Source organism: Anomalospiza imberbis, chromosome 13 (assembly GCF_031753505.1).
Source record: "Anomalospiza imberbis isolate Cuckoo-Finch-1a 21T00152 chromosome 13, ASM3175350v1, whole genome shotgun sequence".
NCBI classification, from domain to species: domain Eukaryota; kingdom Metazoa; phylum Chordata; class Aves; order Passeriformes; family Viduidae; genus Anomalospiza; species Anomalospiza imberbis.
The window spans coordinates 5,898,227-5,919,239 of NC_089693.1; the positions used below are offsets into that span (position 1 = coordinate 5,898,227).

The 21,013-nt window shown below is 46.2% G+C and overlaps 1 long non-coding RNA gene across 2 annotated transcripts in view; it reads right to left on the bottom strand.

The window, feature by feature from the left end:
• The window catches only part of LOC137481777 (uncharacterized), a 31,647-nt gene extending 11,422 nt beyond the window's left edge, over positions 1–20,225 (bottom strand). For both annotated transcript variants that reach the window (XR_011003682.1, XR_011003681.1), the window contains exons 1-3: positions 20,009–20,225; positions 14,522–14,646; positions 1,874–1,947 (exon numbers count right to left, since the gene is read on the bottom strand). This is a non-coding gene — a long non-coding RNA (uncharacterized lncRNA). The remainder of the gene's footprint in view (positions 1–1,873; positions 1,948–14,521; positions 14,647–20,008) is intronic.
• Between the last annotated feature and the right edge of the window lie 788 nt (positions 20,226–21,013).

Below are 21,013 nucleotides of genomic sequence, written 5' to 3' on the forward strand. Positions count from 1 at the left end.
TTCAAGCCAAGTTTTTAAGCCCTAGTTCTTATATATTCCCCCCAAAATAACTGCCTCAGAGACACATAAGTGGGTTAGCTCAAAGCACTGCTTGATGATAAATTTGCTTTGCTGCAGCAGTTGATCCACGTATTCATATTCACACCAACAGCTTGTGGGTCCCTTCCAACTCAGGATATTCTGTGATTCTATGAACTGGTTTTGGCCAATAGTTTCTGGCAGAGGCAGGGCAGGTGCCTGTGTGGGCACTGAGGAGAAGCAATGACACCTGGACCCATCACTGCTGGCTGATTGAGGGCACCAGAACCAAGTTCCTGAGATATTTGGCTGCTAATTTGAAATTCTTTCCAGTGCCTGCAGTAGGGGCTTGTCCTAGAAACAATCAGGGAGGGACCTCAGATGATTCAGGCTGTTTGAAATCTTGTTTATGTCCGAGGTCCTGTCCCCACTGACCTCTTCCACTGCAAGGAACAAAGACATGCCTCAAGAAAGCACTGAAATAGGGTGAAGGGTTTGTTTGGGGAAAGAGGAATAACAAATGAAAATATCACCCCCACATATCCAAATTGAAAATCATTAAGGATTTGACAATAAAGGGACACTGGGTTTAGAGTTCTTGTGACACTCATCAGCTTTATCTGCTTTGGAAATAAAATACTGTAGATCCACAACTCCTAAAAGCAGTGAGATGAAAGATCTGGGGTTCATCACTCACTGAAGACCACATTGATCACAAAGCTGAGATCAGACTTCAGCCAAACCTTCCTGTGGGCACAGGAACATTTGTGCATTGCACCAGTGCTGGCATCAACAAGCTCCTGGAGCAAGGACCATTTTTACACAGCTTTTAACACCAGCTTAGCACTGTTCAATTTTCCATCCCGAAAGGAAAGCTCTGGTTTGCCAGGTTAGTTCTGGGCAGTGCTGCACCATTGGGAGGCCTGTGAGCTGCAATTTGGAACCTTCTCTACCTATGGCTCCTTAGTCACATCTTGAGAAATCAAGGAGCAGGGAAAAAAAAAAAAAAAAAAAAAAAAAAATTAGATGTACATGGGTACCTTGCCTGCTTGCTGCTACAATTAGCAATATTTTCAACTGAATTTAAAGCAGATGAAAGCCCTGAAGGGTAAAGCCTGCTAACTTTGCCTCCCACCTACCCACCAGCTCCAGAAATAAATCTTGTGGGTTTGGAAACAGCTCTTTCCCCACCTCTAACCACAGGCTTGACAGTCCCCGCCAAGCCTCTCTATTTCATTACTTTCTGGATCTTTCACACACACACAAGTATTCACACACACTCACAGAGCTGCCCACTTACAAACCTGACAGGTAAAATTATTCCCTCCTTCTCCAGCCCTCCTAATTGCCTCCCTTGGGTTTTTGTGGAGTGCAAACGTCACTGGCTAAATATTAAGTTCATGCAGTGTCACCGTGAGCCTTTCATTAGAGCAATCTCTGTCTCACAGCTCAGCCTCCGTGCTGCCTCTCATTTCACTGCCAGCACCCACATGCAGCCTGCAGCCCAACTTTAAATCATTATGCCAATTGCCCTCAGCCATTTAAAGATAGTTTTCTCAGGGAATCGTTTGAAAGTGGATGGTGATTTTTTTTTTAACTGTATTTTTTTCTAGTGCCCGTTTTGTTTTTTCTCCTGACAGCTTTCTCAGAAATTATTGGTAATTCAAGACCAAATTCATTCAATATCATTAAAATCAAGTCATGATATAAGGGTTATTTAGAGCTTTACGATATTTACCATCTTAAATCTTCACTACTGGAGGCTTGTAATCACTCCATAGTCTCTGCATTTCTTTTCTTTTTATTTTTTGGAACAAAAGTGAATTTCATGGTGAATAGTCAAAAGTGAATTTACCCTTCAGAGAAGCGTTGTCTTCACAAGCTGCTATTGTTTCTATCTCCTGAAATCCAAATGAAGATCCATGCCACCTGCAAGGAACAGCAATGATTTTAATTGGATTGTAGGAACTATCAAGAGATAAACAAGCAACAAAAATAATTAGTATCAGCAGCTCCTTTTTTCAAACTGGGACCTGCAATACTTGCTCCTGAGTTCAGGATACAAACCAGGTCTCCCCAAAGGTCCCCAAAGACCTTTTGAACCTTGTGATCTTAAAAATTGAAGAATCAGCAGAGAGACAGAAGAAAATGCATAAGAATTAGGCTTAACCAAAAAAAATGGAAAAAATAAATAAATCTGACTTTTGCTGGCTGTGGGTTACTCAGAAAACAGCAGTAACAAATTAAGATTTATCATGTTAATGTACAGAAAATTTCTTTAGCCTGATATTTTGCAACAGAGTGAATTAACAAACAATTAATTGACTAATTCATAACACAATAAGCTATCTTCAAATTGCTTGGATTAATGATAGTGGCAAGCAGCAATTGTATTTGTTTTCCTGTCTTAAAGGTGCAGATAATAAAAAATAAGGTATGCAAACCCAAGTGCTTAAACTTGGGCTCTTGAGGATATATTTGGGAATCCAAAGTCCTTATTCTAATTTTCAAAATGTTCTTAACAGCTCAGCAGCTTTGACAACCAGACCATACTGTTCGTAGCCAACCAGGAATTTTGAAGTTCATGATTTAAAAAGACATGACAAAAAGCACTGAACATGAACAGCTAAAATATCAAAGCACCCGCTGACTTCCCAACTGATTTCTTTCCACAGTTGAATCTGCTGGTTGCAGATTGAACAGGGAGTCAAGAAATCCCTCTTCTATTTCAAGCTCCATCAGTAATGATGTTTGGGAGCATTTCTTCTAGGGAAGATCATCTTCAAATCCTTCCATGCTGGATATCAATTTGTCAGTGTTGGTTCATTGCAGTGAAGCCTTTGCATTAACAATCATGGAATCATTTAGGCTGGAAAAGACCTCTAGGATCATCAAGTCCAACCATCAGCCCAGCACTGCCATGTTCACCACTCACTCACATTCCCAAGCACCACGCTCCATGGTTTTTGCACACTTCCAGGGATGGTGATTCCCCCACTTCACCCTAAGGTAAAGGCAGAACCAAGCCCCTGGAGCTCAGAGCATGGGCTGGGTGTAGGGACAGGAATTTTCCAGCACTCACCACCCCAGATCTTGGCCATAGAGGATTTTTACAGCCCACCTGTGCTCCTGCTGCCACAGACCAGGCTGCAGCATCCTCTTTCAGACTCCAAACCAGCAGCTTGGTGACTGCAACAGACCACTTAGGATACAAGCAAATCTATAAGACCAGCTGATACTGCTGTAATACTGCTATGAATTTATATTCCTCTTTTGCATAAAATGCACAACCTTTCTCCAAGAATATGGAAGCACTTTTGCTCCCCCAGACAAATACCTACATCTACTCAAAGGTGCAGGAATGCATACATTCATCCCAGCTGTGGGCTGCATCTGCACATTAAACACCATTTGTTCTGGATCTGACAGAAAAGGGAGCTGGAGAAAAATGCATCAAAGACAAGAAAAAACCCAAACCAGTCAGGCAATGACTAGTAACTAAAAGCTGATTCCCACCACAGGTGTCCTATTTCCCCTCAGGGACATCTCTTGGTCAGTGTCCCCCTGTCCCCAGATGCTACAACTCCAGAGGCAGCAGGATGGGCTGATGCACAGACTGGAGCAAGCCACGCTCCTCTTCCTTTCCCCCTCCTCCTGCTAGCAGAGGCAGACCAGCCACAAAACCGCTTTCCTCCACCACACCTTATTGCTTTCCCCGTCCCAGCTGCATAATGGTGCTCAAAACACCCCCGGAAGATGCTTTTCACTGGGCACTGATGGACACATGCAGGACACTGCAATTAGCAGCTGACTCCCAACCAAGGATAATGAATGCAGGAGAAAAAGGGGAGGCAGAAGAGAGGACTTTCAGCCTCAGGTGTTCAGGCACTTCAGGGTAAAAAAAAAAAAACCCATCCTTGTCCTATGGTTCTGAAAGGTTGGAGGAGGTACAATTTGTACAGACACAAAGGGAGACACAGCTGGATCCAACATGTCTCTACTCATCCCTTTCTTGTAAGCACCAGGGGAGCAGAAACCTTTCTGCAAGCTGGTCCCCACCCCCCAGCACAGGTTTTTCCTTGCCTTCTTGCTGCAGTCACACCTTGGCCACCCTATTAGGTGATGCCCAGCCCCATCAAACTGGGATGAGCTGCTGGCATACCTCCACAGAGGCTCTGGAGCACGTCCTTCCCTTTTCTGAAGGGAGAGACACAGCCATGCAGAGATTTGGAAAAGCAGAGGCACCCAAAAAACCATCTAACTGCTTTTGGTTAGTAATGTGGAAACAGGAGCCTGGCCAGCTCTTACAAAATACACTTTTGACACTGATCTCCCAAACAGGAACAGACTTGTTCTGGCTGTCTCTACGTGTACACACACCCACACGCACAGATGTGAGAGGAGAGCTCAGCTGCTCTGGGCTGCAGCCACCAGCACTAACCCAGCCTCCATCCCCATCACCCACCACTGCAGCTGGCCGTGATCCCACTCTGGATAATTCCTGGGAGACCAAACTGCTGGTCCCGCCACCAGCCTGGGGTGGGACCTGTCCCCATGGCTGGCAAAGGCTGGTAGGACCAGGAAAAGCAGGGAGGAAGAGATGAGATCTACATCCATCCAGCAAGGCAGATGAATGAATTGCCCTTCTCGAGAGCTCTGAGTGCTCCAAGTGCAAATCTATCAGAGTTTATGACAATAATCCCCCCCTGCCCTTCCTATTAATAAAATATAATAGCAACTCTGAGAATAATGGCCTATTATCTGAAGGCTTAAATGACAGAGCCATCAAAATGAAGGTGAAATATAGTGCCGGGGAATCAGCTTGGGTGGGGAGTTACAACTTCCCTGCATGGCACGTGGGCAGAGCAGGACAGATTTAGTGGTTTCTCAGAAAAAAAACCAGCACAAACCATCAGTGTCTTACTATTTAAAATGTATCAAATGCACATTTTTAAATTGTTCTCAGTACACATATGTCAGCTCTTTGCTCAGCTCAGAGAAATGCCCATGACCTGCCATCCAAGCCCGTGGAATAAACAGGTTGGATGTATCCGACTCCTGCCCCTCCTACACTACAGCTGTCACGAGGTTTGCAGGATCTGCCACCTGGAAGCCATGGGACGGGTGGCAGCAAGGATCGTGGAGCACACTTTGGTCTCTGGCACTGTTAGAGCAGGTGCAAAATGCTATTTTTAAAGATTTTGCCTCACAGAAATGGATAGAAAACTACATTCAGCTTAAAAGGTTAGCTTCACTTAAAGGCTTAAACTCAACCAAAACTTAAAAGTCTTAAAGTTTTGAGACCAAAAATTATGTCTGACCTTTTTTTTTTTTTTCCTGTCATTGAGGGGGTGGAGGTTTGGAACCAAACTATGACTAGTCTACATTTTATTTTCCATTTTTTGCTACTTTTGCAAGAATTTGAAATTTAAGAAATGTTGTCCAAAAAGTTAATCCTTTTACCCTTTTCCTTTTTCTTCTAAGGATGCCATCATTCTTTCTTCTCCCCTTACCTTTAGTCTGTCTCTCCTTTTCACTCACCCAAAGGCTGAATTCTCCAGAACTCAGTTACACAACCACTAACAAAAAAGCCAAAAAACCTCAACAGATCCTTCCTTGCATCCAGTCTCTAATGTAAAAATTGCTTATAGCTTAATGATGCTCCTCCATGCTCCATTAGCTTTTACCAGTGTGGAAATCAGGTTTCATTCTGAATTTGCAGTCCTGTCACTGGAGATGGGCATAGGAGGGCAGGATGTGTTCCCGGTTTCCTCAGTGTCCAACTCTCCTCCAAGTTGGGATTTTTGCCATTGATTTTGGAGGTGTCAGAAGCATCACCCCCAGAGATTTTCAGTGATAGAAGGCTGCTGATTTTCTGATCCAGCCCCAATTAGCAGCTGCCTGATAATTGTTGACATTGGAGAGCTGTGAAGCAAATTTGGGGCCTTGATCCAATGAACCATAAAAATAAATAATAACCATAAAACTACATCTGTGCTGTAAAACCTCCCATGGCGACTGCCAGTAACGACGATGGTGACTTGAGACACTACCTGGGAGGGAGAGCTCTGCACCTTGATATGGACCAGAGCCTTTTTGGCCATCTCTGTGGGAGGGAGAGGGATTGAGCAGGCAGTGAACCCCCACTATTATCCTGCCTTGCCCCAAGTGTAACCCAAATCAGGGCTGGGATGTTGTGGGTAGGTCTGTCATTGTGTCTCTGCCCATGGGGTCTTTCATAAAGGCTGGTTTTAAGCCTTTCTACAAAGTTCCAGGAATCCTCTCCTCAAGCCTGAAATGACCTATTAAATGTGGTGGCAAATCCAGGGAATATCTTTGCATTTTCTTTGAGCAGTTCTCTGAAACAAAACATGACCCCACACAAAGAGATTTTTGCTTTGATTCACCTTTCCCATCACCTTATCTTGCCTATTCCTTTTGCATGCATAAACTATTAAAAAAAGAGCATATCTGCCAAAATAATTTTCACATCAGAACTTCCTGAGTTATAATTGCCTTTTCCCAGAAAAGCAGACTGTGACAAAACTCACTTGAGTCAATCTCGGCTTGTAAATCCAATCTTGATCTTTGCCAACCCCTGGCTGTGGCCCTTTCTTAATCAGCCACCAGGCAGGGAGCAACTCAACATTCATTTAAAAACTTCTGTACTGAATAACATGGAAATCTGGTCTTTTCTTTCCATCTCTGAGGCCAATCCTGTGCAAGTTGGTGGGGACCAGAAAGGCTTTCAGCGGCTTATTCAGGGGGCAGTCCTCCACACCTCTGTGTAGCAAACTCACACTGCTTTGAACTGCAGAGGAAAAGCCTGAAAGTTTTCTTAGTGCTGCTCTAGCTTGTACAAAAGGGAAATTTTAATGATTTCACTGCCTCTACCAAGCTTAACACACCAGAACTTGCAAAGAGCTGTGAGATCCTAGGTAGAAGCTGACAGAGTATGAAGCTGTCATCCACAAACAGTCTATTGATGTTTTCTCCAGAGCAGCCAAATTAATACAATACCAAGCCCTTGCCCATGTTCTATGTAATTATTTCCACACTGAGATGACATTTCATTTAATCAAGACATATCATATCTTCTCTTTCAGCTGAAAGAAACACTGAAGTTATAATGAAAACCGGTCAATATATCAACTACCAGCGATTTTTCTCTGTATTTCTGCTGGTCCCTGAAAGCCAAAAAAGAGCTGATGCTTTCCCTTCTTGATCTTCTTACTCCTCATTTGATATTCCTATTGATACAGCATTCAAACAGGCAGGGAGCTTCTCAGAATAGTTTTTCATTTTCATTACATTTATTTACAGCAGATTTGGCTACATTTTTTCCCCCCAACTAAAAGTGTGTTTTCATGTAAATAAAAAGTAGAATTGTCACAGGAGAGCTGACCATCTGGTCCTGCATCCTGAGCCTGATGGGGATCAGCCCCAGCTGTTTCAGGGAAGGTTTGTTCCCAGTCCCTTCCTGTAACAAACCAGTCTGCATCCCAAAACAGGAGGGCTTCCCTCCTCTTTGAGGTTTAAAAGGGAATTTGCAGCTTTCCAAGTGTTTGATTTTGCATTTTACAAATAATTCCTATTATTTAGCACTGTGCTTCCAGAAGGGGACTGCAGTGAACAAGGGTCAGCCTGCTTTTGTGGATAGCCAAAAAGCTGACTCTGGCACCCCCAAAGTATTTCCAGCCTCCTGTGACAAACTTAACAGAGGCTTCATGCTATAGCAGATAAATCAATGTTTGCCACATCTCAGCCAAGACTTGATAAGTTCATCTGCCTTCATGTCACACGTGAAACACCCCAGCCCCTTTCCCAGGGTGTTGCTGGAATGGCCATTCTGGTCCCTGATGAGGGAAGGCACTGGAACACTGCAAACTTGCAACTTTGCTTTGTGTAAATCAAATCACAGCTGCAAAATTTGGGAACAGAAAAAAGTGAAGAGGGGGAAAGAAATAAAGCCAACAAAAACCAAAAACTTCCCACCACACACATCCAAAATATAAATACTCCTGGCCTCCTCCCACTAGTAAATGTTACTTGACACTCTCACATCAAACCTGTCAACAGCTTGAACATTTAAAGAACTCCACTGCTGGGGTTGGCCTAACAAATCTGTCCCCAGCACCAATTTACAAGTAACCCCTCTATATTAATTATTCCTAAGTATGCCACAATGACACATTAAATTTGCATGCTGAAACCTAGTTAAAGCCTGAACAAACCAAGACCTCTGAGAAAGCACTGCACAGAAGAGAAATGTATTGTTTTAAATAATGACCTACTGCTGAGCAGGGACACAGAACATATTTGGAAGCAGTAAACTGCTGGAGAGAAGCAAGGATGCTTTGAAAACAATACATTTGGGTCCTGCTAACACTGGAACAAATGAACAAACATACATTGAGGTTGGTATGAGGTGGTTGCAAGCATATATTTGCATAGTCTGGTGGTCCCTGGAGGTGGGAGTTCTCTCTGCCTTGGTCTCAGCAAAGCTGTGGAAGATGCAGGTAGCAGAAACCATGCCAGGCCCCCAGAGGCTGAGCAGTTGCAGTGCTACCCAAAGCTCAGTGAAGCTCTAAATCAAGTGAGCAAGTGCTAGCCCTGCTTTGCTTTGCACAGACCTTCCCACAGTGCTCCAGAATGACTTTACCTCGTAACAGACACCACCAATGCTCAGCAAATCACTTGCATAATTATGTGTACTTGCACAGTGCCATCCATTGCAGCTGAGGTCACTTGCTTATTATCATTATCCTAATTTCTTCATCTATGGAAGCATGGATTTTTATTTGTGATTCATTCTGTAGCAGTTGTTAAATGCAGTGCCATGCTAGGTGTACTTTTAACACTTGCTTTATTGCCTCAACATGTTTCAGATAGGGTGGGAAAGGTGTCTGCCTGCATTCACTCTTCCCATCACATGGGATGTTGCTATTAATTATAACTTCTGTGTCATATTAATCACATGATATTATAATTTATAAAGCAGTCCTCCACATACCAGTCATAAAAGGATCAAATCTTATCATGTCCTGATGAACCGAGTTCAGTATATTTTAGGTTCCCCATAATAAGCTGGCAAAGGCTTGCTTCTAAGCAAAATGTTATTTTTAGTTTAGTAATGAACAAACACCAGGAGTCCATAGGAGAAATAAAGAGCCACTTCTCTGGGAAACACAGTGATCCTAGAGTGATCCTGGAAGCAGCAGTGCAGACACAACACGCGCTCATTACATCACACCATCCAGCCAAAAATGGAATTACATACGAGTTTGTCCTCACTGACCATCCCCCTTAGGGCATGGTATCACCAAGATGCTTCCCCAGGGCACAAAATCACAGGTTCATAGATTGGAGCTACACAAGAAAAAGGCTGGCAGGGAATGGAGAGGATCCATGGTGTGTGTTTCATGAGGAGATCTCTGAGAGGGATTGCAGGAGGTGGTGGGCTGATCCACCATTAGCTAGAGCTTTACACAAGCCACAACAACTTAGGAAGAAGATGAGGGAGGAAAGAACCATAGATGTCACTTTGTTAGCCTCAAAAAATACAGTGTGAAAAGGTGAAGTGTGACGAGGAGGGGACACTGAGGAGCTGCACACATGGCTCTCAAAGCAGCAGTCACTGCAAAACAGGTGTGGAGAGTCCTCAACTCTCCAGGGACTGTAAAGGGCACAAAGCCTTTGACCTGCAGGTCACTGGCTCCAAACCCAGACAGATTTTGTGAATGATCAAGAGTGATTCCCATCTGTGTCTTTAAGTAAAATAAATAGCAAAGTCTCACTCCAACTCTTTGCTGACAACAGCCACCCTTCAGTGCTCAAGTGCATGATTTTCAGCAGCAGCCCTGCACCTTGGAGAAGAACAAATCCTGCAGTCCACGTGAGACACACTGGGGTGAGACAAACCCAGCTCTCTATCAGCAGCCACAGCCATGAAATACTTCCCTGGAACCAGCTCTAGTATCTACAGAAGCCTGAAATCCATCATTAAAATCATATTTGAAATAAATCCAGGGGAAGACCCCATCTAGTCAAGTTGGAGCAGGACTGGGAAGGTCCTTCCTCCTGAGAATGGGATGTTTGCACACTCCTAACCCACAGCACATCAGCCCTTATCCTGCAACATCATCAGGTCAGATCCTCCAGCACCTGCCTAAATAGAATCATTGCAGTTGGAAAAGACCTTTAACATCTTCAACTCCAATCTTTAAAAAGGGAGGCAAGGTGATGGCCATGTCCCAGGAACCTGGCTCCTCCTAGAGCATCCCAAATTTAGGGCTTCTTGCAGTAATCATGTCCATGTACTGCTCAAAGTTACTCTGGAACCTCTTGCTGCTCTCAGCAGCCCATGACTCATCCCTCAGAGGAAGACACACACACAATTAGGAGCATCTGTCAGTAAAGCCACTGAAAAACAACTCTCACAGCTCTCAGCACACATACTCTGGTCCAGAGCTTTGGCAACTCTGGAGTGTTTGGGAAATATATTACCCCCAGCACCCTCCCCCCAGCTTGTTAACCAGTAAGAATGTTTAATAAGGAGTCTGTTAAAAAGGCCACAGTCACAGAGCAGTCCTTGTCTGTTGGGCAATCAGGTTGGATTATGGTGTTGATCATTAATTATTGGAGACGAGAGGGGGGAAGAAGTGCTGGCTTAAATTAAAAGCAAAACCAGTGCTGCTGTCTTTGAATAATATTTCAAATTCAATTGCTTGAGAAATGTGTCCACCCCTTTTTACCATCCTTAACGTTGCCTTCAAGAACTCCTTGATTCCAGAGATTTAGCACGGGATTAGCAGAGTTTTGGGTTTGAAACACACAGACATGGTCTCTGGAGCCCAAGCCAAGAGGTCTCACCCTCTTTCCTCCACCCATTCCAGCACTCTCTTATCCAAACAAACTTGCCACCACTCACTTGTTTCCAGCCCACACAGGTGCAATGCAGGAAGTTCTCTGGTAACAAAAATTAATTAAACTTTTTTCCCCAAAGCCTTCCAGGAGGAAGCACTGCAGAGTACAGCAAACTTTTGGCACACCCAGGTCTTTCAGTGACCAGTCCAGCAAGGCCATTTGGCCAAAGAGTGAGTTCAAGCTCACCTCTGGACAACCCTGACACAGATGGAAACCTCTGACTCAACCCCAGGTTCCCTGGCTGCTCTCCCCACCCAGCCAAGGAACCCAGCCACTTTGTCATCCCCCTGGAGCCCTTGAGTACTCATTTCAAGTTTCCCACCCTGTTTTCCAAACTAAGATGGGATCCTCCTGGATAATTCCAACAACAGCAAAATTCTTCAGCAAAAGTCCCAATATCTTGGTGTGTGAAGCCAAATCTCACTCAGGAAGCGTGCACACCCCAGAAGACCCTCAGGGAGATCTCAAAGGAGATCTTTGCTGCCAAACCCCAGGAGGAGCTGCAGCATTCCTCAGGTCAGTGCAGAGTGCCTTTCCATCATACCACCTTTTCCCAGGGCTGCAGGGAAAGGAAAAAAAATTAAATATCAACAGAGTAAAATCACAGACAGGTCTTTTGTCTCTGAGCTGCCTGTCACTGTGCAGCCAGAGGTGAGCAGAGTTTAAAGGGAAGGATTTCTATGACTGCCTTGCCAGACAAAGCTGAGATGCTTTTGCCAAGGTAAGACATAAGAAAGAGATCAGTTTCCCACTCTACTTTTACTCACGGAAGAAAAGCCAGGTTGATTTTAATTAATTTTGCTCATGAATGAGATGCAATCCCTGGGTAAAGCTCATAGAAACTTTACATAAGGTTAACAGAAGCAAACCTGTAAGTAGCTCGGGTAAAACAGCTGACATCACTGTTTCTTATGGGTTCTTACTTGAAAAATAATCTCAATTCACTGCACACCATCAGCTTGAAGGGATCACTTTCCTCCTGGACACCACTGCCTTCTGCCCTGCCCATACACAAGTGTCAGCAGAGACAAATCTGAACCGAAATTTAATGAATCTGGCTAATTCATTATCTGAAAGACTCATGTGTTTCAGTTTTGTTTCATCCTTTTTTTTTTTTCTTTCCAAGCCAAGCACACCAGATGGCCAATACCACTCTCATTGCTAGCTACTAATCAGCCACTTCCATATGATATTTGCCATGAAGAATTAATACAATTAGGTCAGGATGTAAAGACATCATATTATTAATGGCAACAAGCCCAGATTTACTTTTTATTCCTCCTGCAACTGCCTGCAGCCCGGGTGAGGTCAGAATCCAGGTCCATTTGCACTGCAGGAAGCTGAACTGCTCCAGATCTCATTGCACAGCACTTCTGCAGATGCAGCTCTGGCTTCCCTTCCCTGAGAAATACAGTCAAATTCAGTTTCAAAAGGAATCCTTGCTAAAATATCTCCAAGTACACATCCAACATCCATTTCTCAGTTGTATTTTTCAAGACTTAGTTTCCCTTTCTTTTCAGCCACTACAACAGATGCAAGAAATAGTGATGGAGAATTCCTAAAAAGTGATGGACAGAATTCTGCTGGCCAAACTCTCAGAGCTGGGAGATCACAGAGCAGTGGAGGAAGAGCTATGCCATGCCCTTACAGCCCATCATGGTGATCCTCCCAGACTGCTCACCCAGAAGGGAGTAAGTAGATCAGCTATTTGTCACAGCTTTGTTATTTTTCTTTTTAAACAATTGCTGTTTTTTCCTTCCTTTTGTTTCCCATATCTAGATAACTGAAATATAAATAATTTTTGCTCCAGCAGAGGTTAGCTCAGTGGCAGGACCCAGATTTGTCTGGGAAGGATAGTTGCTGTCTGTCCTCTTCTCAGGGCACATTCCAGGTTCTCACCCACAACGCATTTGACTTTCAGGGTCCTTTCTCGTGGTTTAAAGCTGTGAGCAAAAGTGGGATTGCCCAGTGACACATGGGAGAGCAAATCTTGACTCTTCACTCTGATAAAAACACCCAGCAATGACTCTGGCCAAGTTGGTGGCTTTTTTCCTGTTCCACAGATTCCCTGCCCCTAACTAAAAACCCAAGCCCACTGGGGCAGCCAAGAGGCCAGGACAGCTGGTGAGACCCAGGCAGGGCTGCCATGGCTGTCCCTGAGCTCATTCCCCAGCAGGGATTTGCTGTCTCACCCTGCAGCATCCTTCAGCCTGCCCCCAGGCAAACCCTCCCCAGCACACCCCCATGGCTCCTTGCAATTCCTGACATCTGTGTTTACTCCACAACCCATAACAGAGTTGTTTTCCCTGGAAGGGCTCCATCACTGCCTTTCTCCTGCTGCCTACCATGTGTCCATTTCTTTATATATATATGTATCTTTTTTTTTTTTTTTTCCCCAAAGCAAGTCTGGATGCTGCTATTTTCAGCACCCTCCCCATGTGCTGGAGGCAATTCATGCTTTGGGACACATGGCAAAGACTGCAGAAATATTTCCTGTTGGTCCTAGGAGAGGCTTCCCTAGCAAAAACACATTATAGTGCTTCAAAGACCCCATTCCCCATGCACAGCCCAGCACATGCAGTACTCAGAGCTTGCTTTTGACACTTTTACACAAACCAAAAGCCCTATGGAGACCCAGAAAGCAGAACAAGGTCAACATATCCTCTGCAACACGATTGCTAAGGCAAAATACTCTCCTTGTTACCACACAAGGGGAATATGACCTTCCTGCCTGATCCCTCTGGGGGCACTCCAGCCAAAATTCACTGGGCATGGACCTAAAGGCCACACCTGTATCTGAGCAGGCAGTTCAGTCACAGCCTCCACAGCTGGCCCCATGTCCTGCTGCCAAGCAGTGCAGGGAAGGCATGGTCCCTCCCAGGACTGTCAGCCTTCACTCCTGCCCCAAATACACTCTCATTTTTCTCCTAGATGACAGCGGGATGACCGAGTTGTCATGTCATCACCTCCCTGTAGCAAGACATTAAGGGGCACTAATTCACGGACCAGGACCAACCTCCTGAACTAACGTCCTTCACATTCACATAAATCCTTTCTTGTGCTCGCCCCTTGTACTTCCTGACCCTGAGGGACAAAAAGGTTCGTTTAAAGTATTTATTATTAATATCATTCTCATACAGCAGGGGAGAGGAGAAGACTGAGGCAGCAGTGGGGGCTGTGTGGAACATCCCAGCTGGGTGGATGGGGGGTGGCAGGAGGGATTAGGGATCTGCAGGGAGCTTGCAGAGCAGCTCGTAGAGGGGGACAGTGCTGGATCCCAATGAGCCTTCCAACGTGGAAGCAGAAGCTTTTTCCCTTCTAAGGGATGAGATTCCTTCTGGCCTGCACTGAGATTTCCCCAGTGCCCTGGGTGAACTGGGAGTTGCTTGGCTGGGACTGGAGCCCGCTCAGGCTCACGGGGCCAAGCCCCAGAGCAGCACGTGTGTGCACCACTCACCTGCCTGTCCCAGGAGCAGGGAGGGGGTCAGCCCAGGAGAGGGGCTTTGAAGGCTGACAGCCTCAGGTGTGAGCCTGTGACTGAGACATTCCTGCAAAGCAGGAGCAAAAGATTTGTTACCTGGAGAGGGCTGACGCTTGACGAGTGATATCTTCATCCAGCTGTCCAAAAGCTGCCTGCAGGCAGCTTCTGCTTCATCAGGGCCAAGAGCCTGAAAGCGAGACTTGGGATGGTCCTTAAGACATCTGTGAAAGAGGGAGAGGACTGAGGAAAAAAGAAAATATTATCTGGGGAAAGGGTGCCTCTTGTGTTTCCATGTCAGCTGGCGAGGAGCTGTGGAAGGCTTGCAGAGCTCCTGCTCAGCGTGGGACCTGCAGGAACGTGTTCCCCTCCTCAGGAACTCTGTCACTAATCTGGCAGCCAGCCCTCAAAAGGGGGATGGCCAAGCAGCCACAGCTCTGGAAAACAGCGGCAGTGGGACCTATGGAGTCATCAGCATTTTTCTGATTTCCAGAACTTGTTTTTTCCTCCGCTGGGGAGGAATTCCTGGACAGAGAATTCCAGGTTAACAACAAGCCTATTTTGCTGAGGAACCTATCCAAGGCTAGTCACAAGTACCCCATGTACTGCTAGATGAAAATCAGAGGGAGGACTTTGGAAGAGAATATTTGGGTGCATTTTGGCAAGGAGCAAGAGCCTGAAGGAAAGCCCACTGTGCAGGAGAGGTGGACTCCTGGGTGTCATCCCACCCACACTGCTGGAAGGCCCTGCAAGCACAGGGAAATGAGCACATTACTCTGTGCCCTGCTCCCCTTATCTGTAAATCCAGGCTGGTTCATTGCCACCACATTTTTAGAGTCAACACATGAGGTTTAATTTATTAGTGCCCATAAAATCTCTTGCATTCCAGGGTGGGAGTTCTCTGCAGCACGAACCTCACTGCTGCCAGAGCACGCCTGTCACTTCTTGGTGCTCACCAGACCACAGCACTTCATGGGTAGCACCAAATCAAGATATTTTACCAGGGTGTAGCTCACTTTTCCTTCCTCTGACATGGCTTTTAGGCTTCATAAAACACACCTCAGAGAAGCCCCTCTCCCCTCCATGCAACCACAGTGACAAGACTTGGCACTGTGCAGGTCCAGCCCAAATTGTGGCACCTTTGCAGCAAGTGGGAACAAGAGCAGTCACCAGTGCTGAGGGGTTACTGCTCATCCCAGTGGCTGCTGGAGATCACTGGGAAGAGGATGGAAGCTGCTGATAATTCACAGTGCTTGGCCATCAGATGGGAACTGTTTTCTGTTTTGCTCCTTACCCAGCCTATATCCCATCACAGCCAAGTCAGGGCCAGACCAGGAGCGCTGGGACACCAAAAGGAGCCAAGGCGGCTGGCCAGAGACAAGGTGAGAGACATGAGACAGGCACTCCCTGCCTGCTCTGCTAAGGTGGAGCTGTTCAGGAATACTTTCAGGTTTGGCTGATCCCCTTTCAGAAATACATTTCAAGCTCTGTTTCTGAAGGTCCTCCAGGCAAGACAGCTTCAGCTCTGAACCTCTGGCTACAGAGTGAAACTTAACCATGCTCAATTTACCTCCCCACCCGAGGGCATGTCAGTCTTAGACTAGCTTCTGGAGTTTCAGGCTTATGGCTCAGCAGCACAAACGACAGGAAAATGGATGATCTTGCATCTTGTCTGAAAGACCCAATGTCAGAGGGGTTTTCCTAGTCTACATCAGGAAGAGGATTGTAGATGGTGTTATGGGAAAGGGTAATTCCATTTGTTTGCAGCAGCAGAGATGCTGGGAATTTGCTTTCCAGCACCTCCCACCAGTCATTGTCAGCACATGGGGAGATGCAGGGGACCAGAGCAGGGTAAACATGCATGAGGATCACATGAAGATGAAAGGAATCAGATGCAGCCTTGTTCTCTTCAACTGGATGCCAGTTACAGGTCTTCTGCTCCTGAACACTGCCAATTCTTCCCCAGCAAACACATTTCCACTCAATTTGATGCCCTGAAAGCCATGTCTGGAGGTTCAAGCAATCCAGAGGACCCCAGGATTTGCACAACTCACCCCCAGCCAGGCTCACCACAGGCCACAGCAGAGGGGTGAAAGGGCTCCACATATGGCTCTCATTGCTCTTCTTTTTATCCTGGTCATGCCCAGCAGGCAGAGAGCTGGAGGAGGTGGGGAGAAGGAAGAGGGCTAGGAGAGGGTTAAACCTGAGGGAGGCAGGGAACAGCCTGGCCATGGGTTTTTAGCACAGCCAGCAAGAAAGCAGCTCACCACCCATTTTGGGGGACTATTAGGGGACTATGGTGACCTTCAGCTCCAGGTCAGTAGTTCAAATCTGCTCCAAGTGAGGGACAGCAAAGGTATTATGTGAAAGTAATTGCTGCTCTCAAGTCCAGCTCCTAGTACATGTGTGTCCACTTCAGTAAAACTTGCACCAGCTAAAGGCCACTGGAGCACAAGGGCAGAGAAGTGAGGGGTGGGGAAGCTCCTGCCTCATTCCCAGATGGAAACCCCCCTTTGGTGAAGGTCAGGCTGAGCAAACAGTGCTTGTCCTGCTGTCTCCACTCCCAGAGCTATTGTTCTCACACCATATGTGCTTTTGCAGAGAAATAACTTAGAGATTTCTCAGATTCACATACATCAAGTCAATAATTCAGAGTCATATGCATGCCTATTATGATGCTGGAATCTTTCTTTTACAATGAAAAATGTCTGAGATAACAAGATGGAGTTAGACATGGAGATTTATAGGGCAGGGACAGACTTTTTCCTTCAATTTTTCACTGCCATTTTCACAGAATTCCCTCCCCCATGAGCACAGGACTAAGAACCCATCACTGCTCTGAAGCATGGCCAGGCAGCACCACTGTGCTCCCAGTCAGAACCAGTGCTCGCCTTCAAAGAAAGAGAAAACTTCTGAGGGAAAGCCACTCACTAAAATGTTTAAAACAGAAAGTGAAATATCAAAACACTTGAAAAAAAAATCACATTCATGGAAAAAATGACTCAGCTGTTTTGACAGAGCAGGAAACTATCGGACAAAAACAAAAACAAATTGTCCATGTTTGCCAAACCAGCAGTTCACAGCAATTGTGTTCTAGGTGGTTCCTCCATGGCACCACTTGGGACTAGGGGAAGACACAGCAAAACCTGCCTTTAGTGTTTCTGGAGAGTCTTTAATGTTGCCAGAAGCAGTTGTACATAAAAAAGGACATTTCTGTTTTCTTCCTGGACAGTGTGCTCCCAGCCAATGGCTGAGCAATGACTTCAAGCGCTCCCAGCATTTGTTTTCCACCTTTAAACTGGACGGCTCACACCTCTGCCCACCTCCCACACCGGGGCAGGGCTGCCCTCCAGTCCCCAGGACAGAGTCACCCCCAGCTAGTGCTCCCCCACGACACACACCAGCTCCCTCATGCTATCCAGAAGCATTGCCATCTTTAATTCCTCTGTCAAAAATGACAGCAGAGGTCTCAGCTGGGAAATGTTGCTTGTCCCTGGAGTTCCAGCCGTACCTCTCCTGACTGCTGCCTCTCCCAATTAGGAGCAAATCTGCCTCCTGTCAGGCAGCAGTTCATTCTGCCCCTACAGCCCACCCCATGCCGGCTCCCATTTAAAAATAAAAGATTGCCTTTTCTGAGCTGCTTATTGCTGCCTGCACTGACAATAACTCTGTGGAAATTGGTCATTGCCACCGCTGATGGCCATTAGCATGCTGACCTGCTTTGACTTCGCCATCAGCTTTGAATATCAAATCAGTGATTAACGACTTCCAGTAATGACCCTGCCAGGAGCATCCCTGTGTTTCTCCAAGAAGGTACCCTCTGAACTAGATCATTACAGGAGCTTGTCATTTGTCAGCAATTTAAAAGCTGATAAGTCAGCAGCACGCACTGGGGGATGAGGCTGTGCTGCTTTCCTTGGTGTCTGTTGTGCTTTTCCTTTTTCACCAGCAGAGACAGATAAAATTCATACGGTTATGGCCAGCATTGTTTGCTTAACACCACCTGAGAGAATAAAACGAGGAGAATCACTGCTTGTTTGCTCCCTTCTGACTCTCTTTCCAAAAGCCTCTAATATTGATCATCTAAGGCTGGGATTCAGAAAAGCCACCTTAAGTCCAAAATTTGTTGTGCAGTTATAGCTCAAAGATACAATGAAACAAAAAATAGTGCCGCGCCTTATTTCAACAAAAATTTCAACAAAAATTTTTCCAGCTCCAAAAATATTGGCAGGTTAATTCTGAGAGCTTAGGTGTCTATGTTGTGTTAAACAGCATCCAGCGCCCTCTGTGCCTGCTTCCCCAGCACACAAGGGTAAAACCAGTGCAAGTCCTGCACGTGGCAAAGATGATGCAGATCAGGTGCCCCACTGACCAGTGCAATGCACAAAGCCAGTACTAATGAGCACAAAACACAGCCTCAGAGACAGACACACCTTTGGTCTGCCCAGGTACCTTGGCTGATCACAGAAAAACAAAGCTTTCACAAAGCCTGGGCCAGAAAACCCAATCCAAGGAGCTTAAAACATCCAGTCATCCCTTGGATACTTTTACAGGGCTTTCTAAGGAGCTCCCTGGAGCTGCATCAAGCCCAAGCACTGCAAAGAGCAGGAAAGCCATGCTTGGAAGCTGCCTTCACATCTGCAAGTGCTTTATGGTCCTAGAGAGGAAGAAAGATGAAGAGGAGATCTTCTAATGAGGTTATTACCAGCGTCTGGCACTGCAGCAAGGCTGTACAATGCCTGCTGCATTCCTTCCTCCTACAGGAAAGGAAAACCCTTTGTGGGAAGGGTTTAAAGGGCTCTGACTGAGACACCAAAGGTACCACCTCTCAGTAGAGTCAGGGCCATGGAGCAGTTTGGCAGGCAAAGGAAAAGTTTCAGGTATTCTCAGCAAACCAGCAGCAAAGAGTCTTCAGCACCACATGTGCTTGTGTGTTTACAGTCTAAATTTACCTGGCAGAGTAGAGCTAATTTAGGCTTGTTGGACTGCATTTGGTGCAGAGCCTCTCCATGCCTCAGTTTCCTTCTTATTTACGAAGGGTTAACTCTGACTCCAAGACAACCAGAAGTTCCTATTTCCATCTATTCCAACGGTAATAAGCAGGTCCCAGGAGGAAGGAAACCATCAGGCAAAAGCCATCACTCACATCAGCATTGCCAGCAGGCCCAGAGACACAGAACAAAAAGCTGCTCTCCCTGACCCCTTTTCCCCACACAACACTGACACACAGTCTGACACAGCAGCGAGTACAGAGCTAGCCCAAGCTCCAAGAGGCACCCTCCCCCTAGCACAGGGATGAGCCAGATCCTCCTGCAGGCCCCCAGGGTCCCCACCTTCCATCACACCAGCCCTGCAGTCCCTGCACACAGCTCTGCATCTCGCAGCCCCCACCCAGCAAGGGGGGAGCCAGAGCCACAGAACCACCGCCTCACAGCCTGAGCTTCCACACAGTCCTCTCCCAGCCCCACTCACTTGTTGGGAGAGAACCAGAGCAGAAGAAGGAAGATGCAGCTCTGGTTTTTCCTTACAAGTATTTGAACAAGCAGACACCCATCAGGAAGCCCTGCTATAGCTCCCTTCTCTTACCTGCTTTTGGGAAACCTTCTTCTGGGTATTTCTGCTTGTTTCATTGCAACCTCAACCCACAACACATCTTTCTTGGTTCTGTTTGTCAATTCTTCCACTTGCCTAATAGCACATTTCCAAATCATGACCAAAAAACCCAAAACAAACACCACCAAGCAACCAACAACAACAGAAAAAAAAGAAATCAATAACCAGAGCTTTTCCAACAAGAGCCATTTCCTTTTCCAGCCTCCCTTTAGTAAGTTCGGTAAGGAGCCAGCTTCCTCCAAGGCTCCCATCAGAGCTTCTTATCAATTAGGGTAATTGGCACCCAGCTGAGCCTATCTCCCAGTTGGGACCCATTAACACTCAATCAAGAGAAGCCCAGGCCCTGCCCTCCTCCCCGTTAGAGCTCTGCTCTCTATCAGCGCCCAGGTCTGTGCACAAAACCCTCTCGAGGCAGTGGGGTTGTCCATCCATCCCGTCTGGAAAGGCAGGGCTAATGATAATGAGTGTAAAGAGCAGGCAGTGCTCTCGGGGAGCTCTGCTCGTAGCTGTTCTCCAGCACCAAGGCCATGCAATTAGCCTTGCCCCCCTGTCACAGACAGAACAGCACCAGCTTTTTGAGGGAAAGGTGGAGATCTGGGAATTGTGGGGTGCCCCAGGCAGAGCTGCCTTGCTCTTGGTGGCATCAGGTGGGGGATTAGTCCCTGGTGCCCTCTGCTCAGCACTAGGTCCAGTATCTCATGCTTGTCAGAACAGCAGCTCTAATTTCCATGGCCCTGAATACACCTAAGTCACCTTTTCAAGGGCTTTCTTCCTTTTATCTAATCACAAGGGTCAGAAAGCAAATAGCAGCTACTCGACAGGAAACAAAAGAGCTCCATAATCTTCTTTAACCTTGTGCTTTCTTTAAAGTCTGGATTTACTTTGCTTGGCTGTTTGGAGCTGATGTCCTGGGACACTTTCAAGCGGTTGTACGAGGCAGAGGGCTGGCCCAGTTGTTTTCTGTGTCCTCTCCTCCAC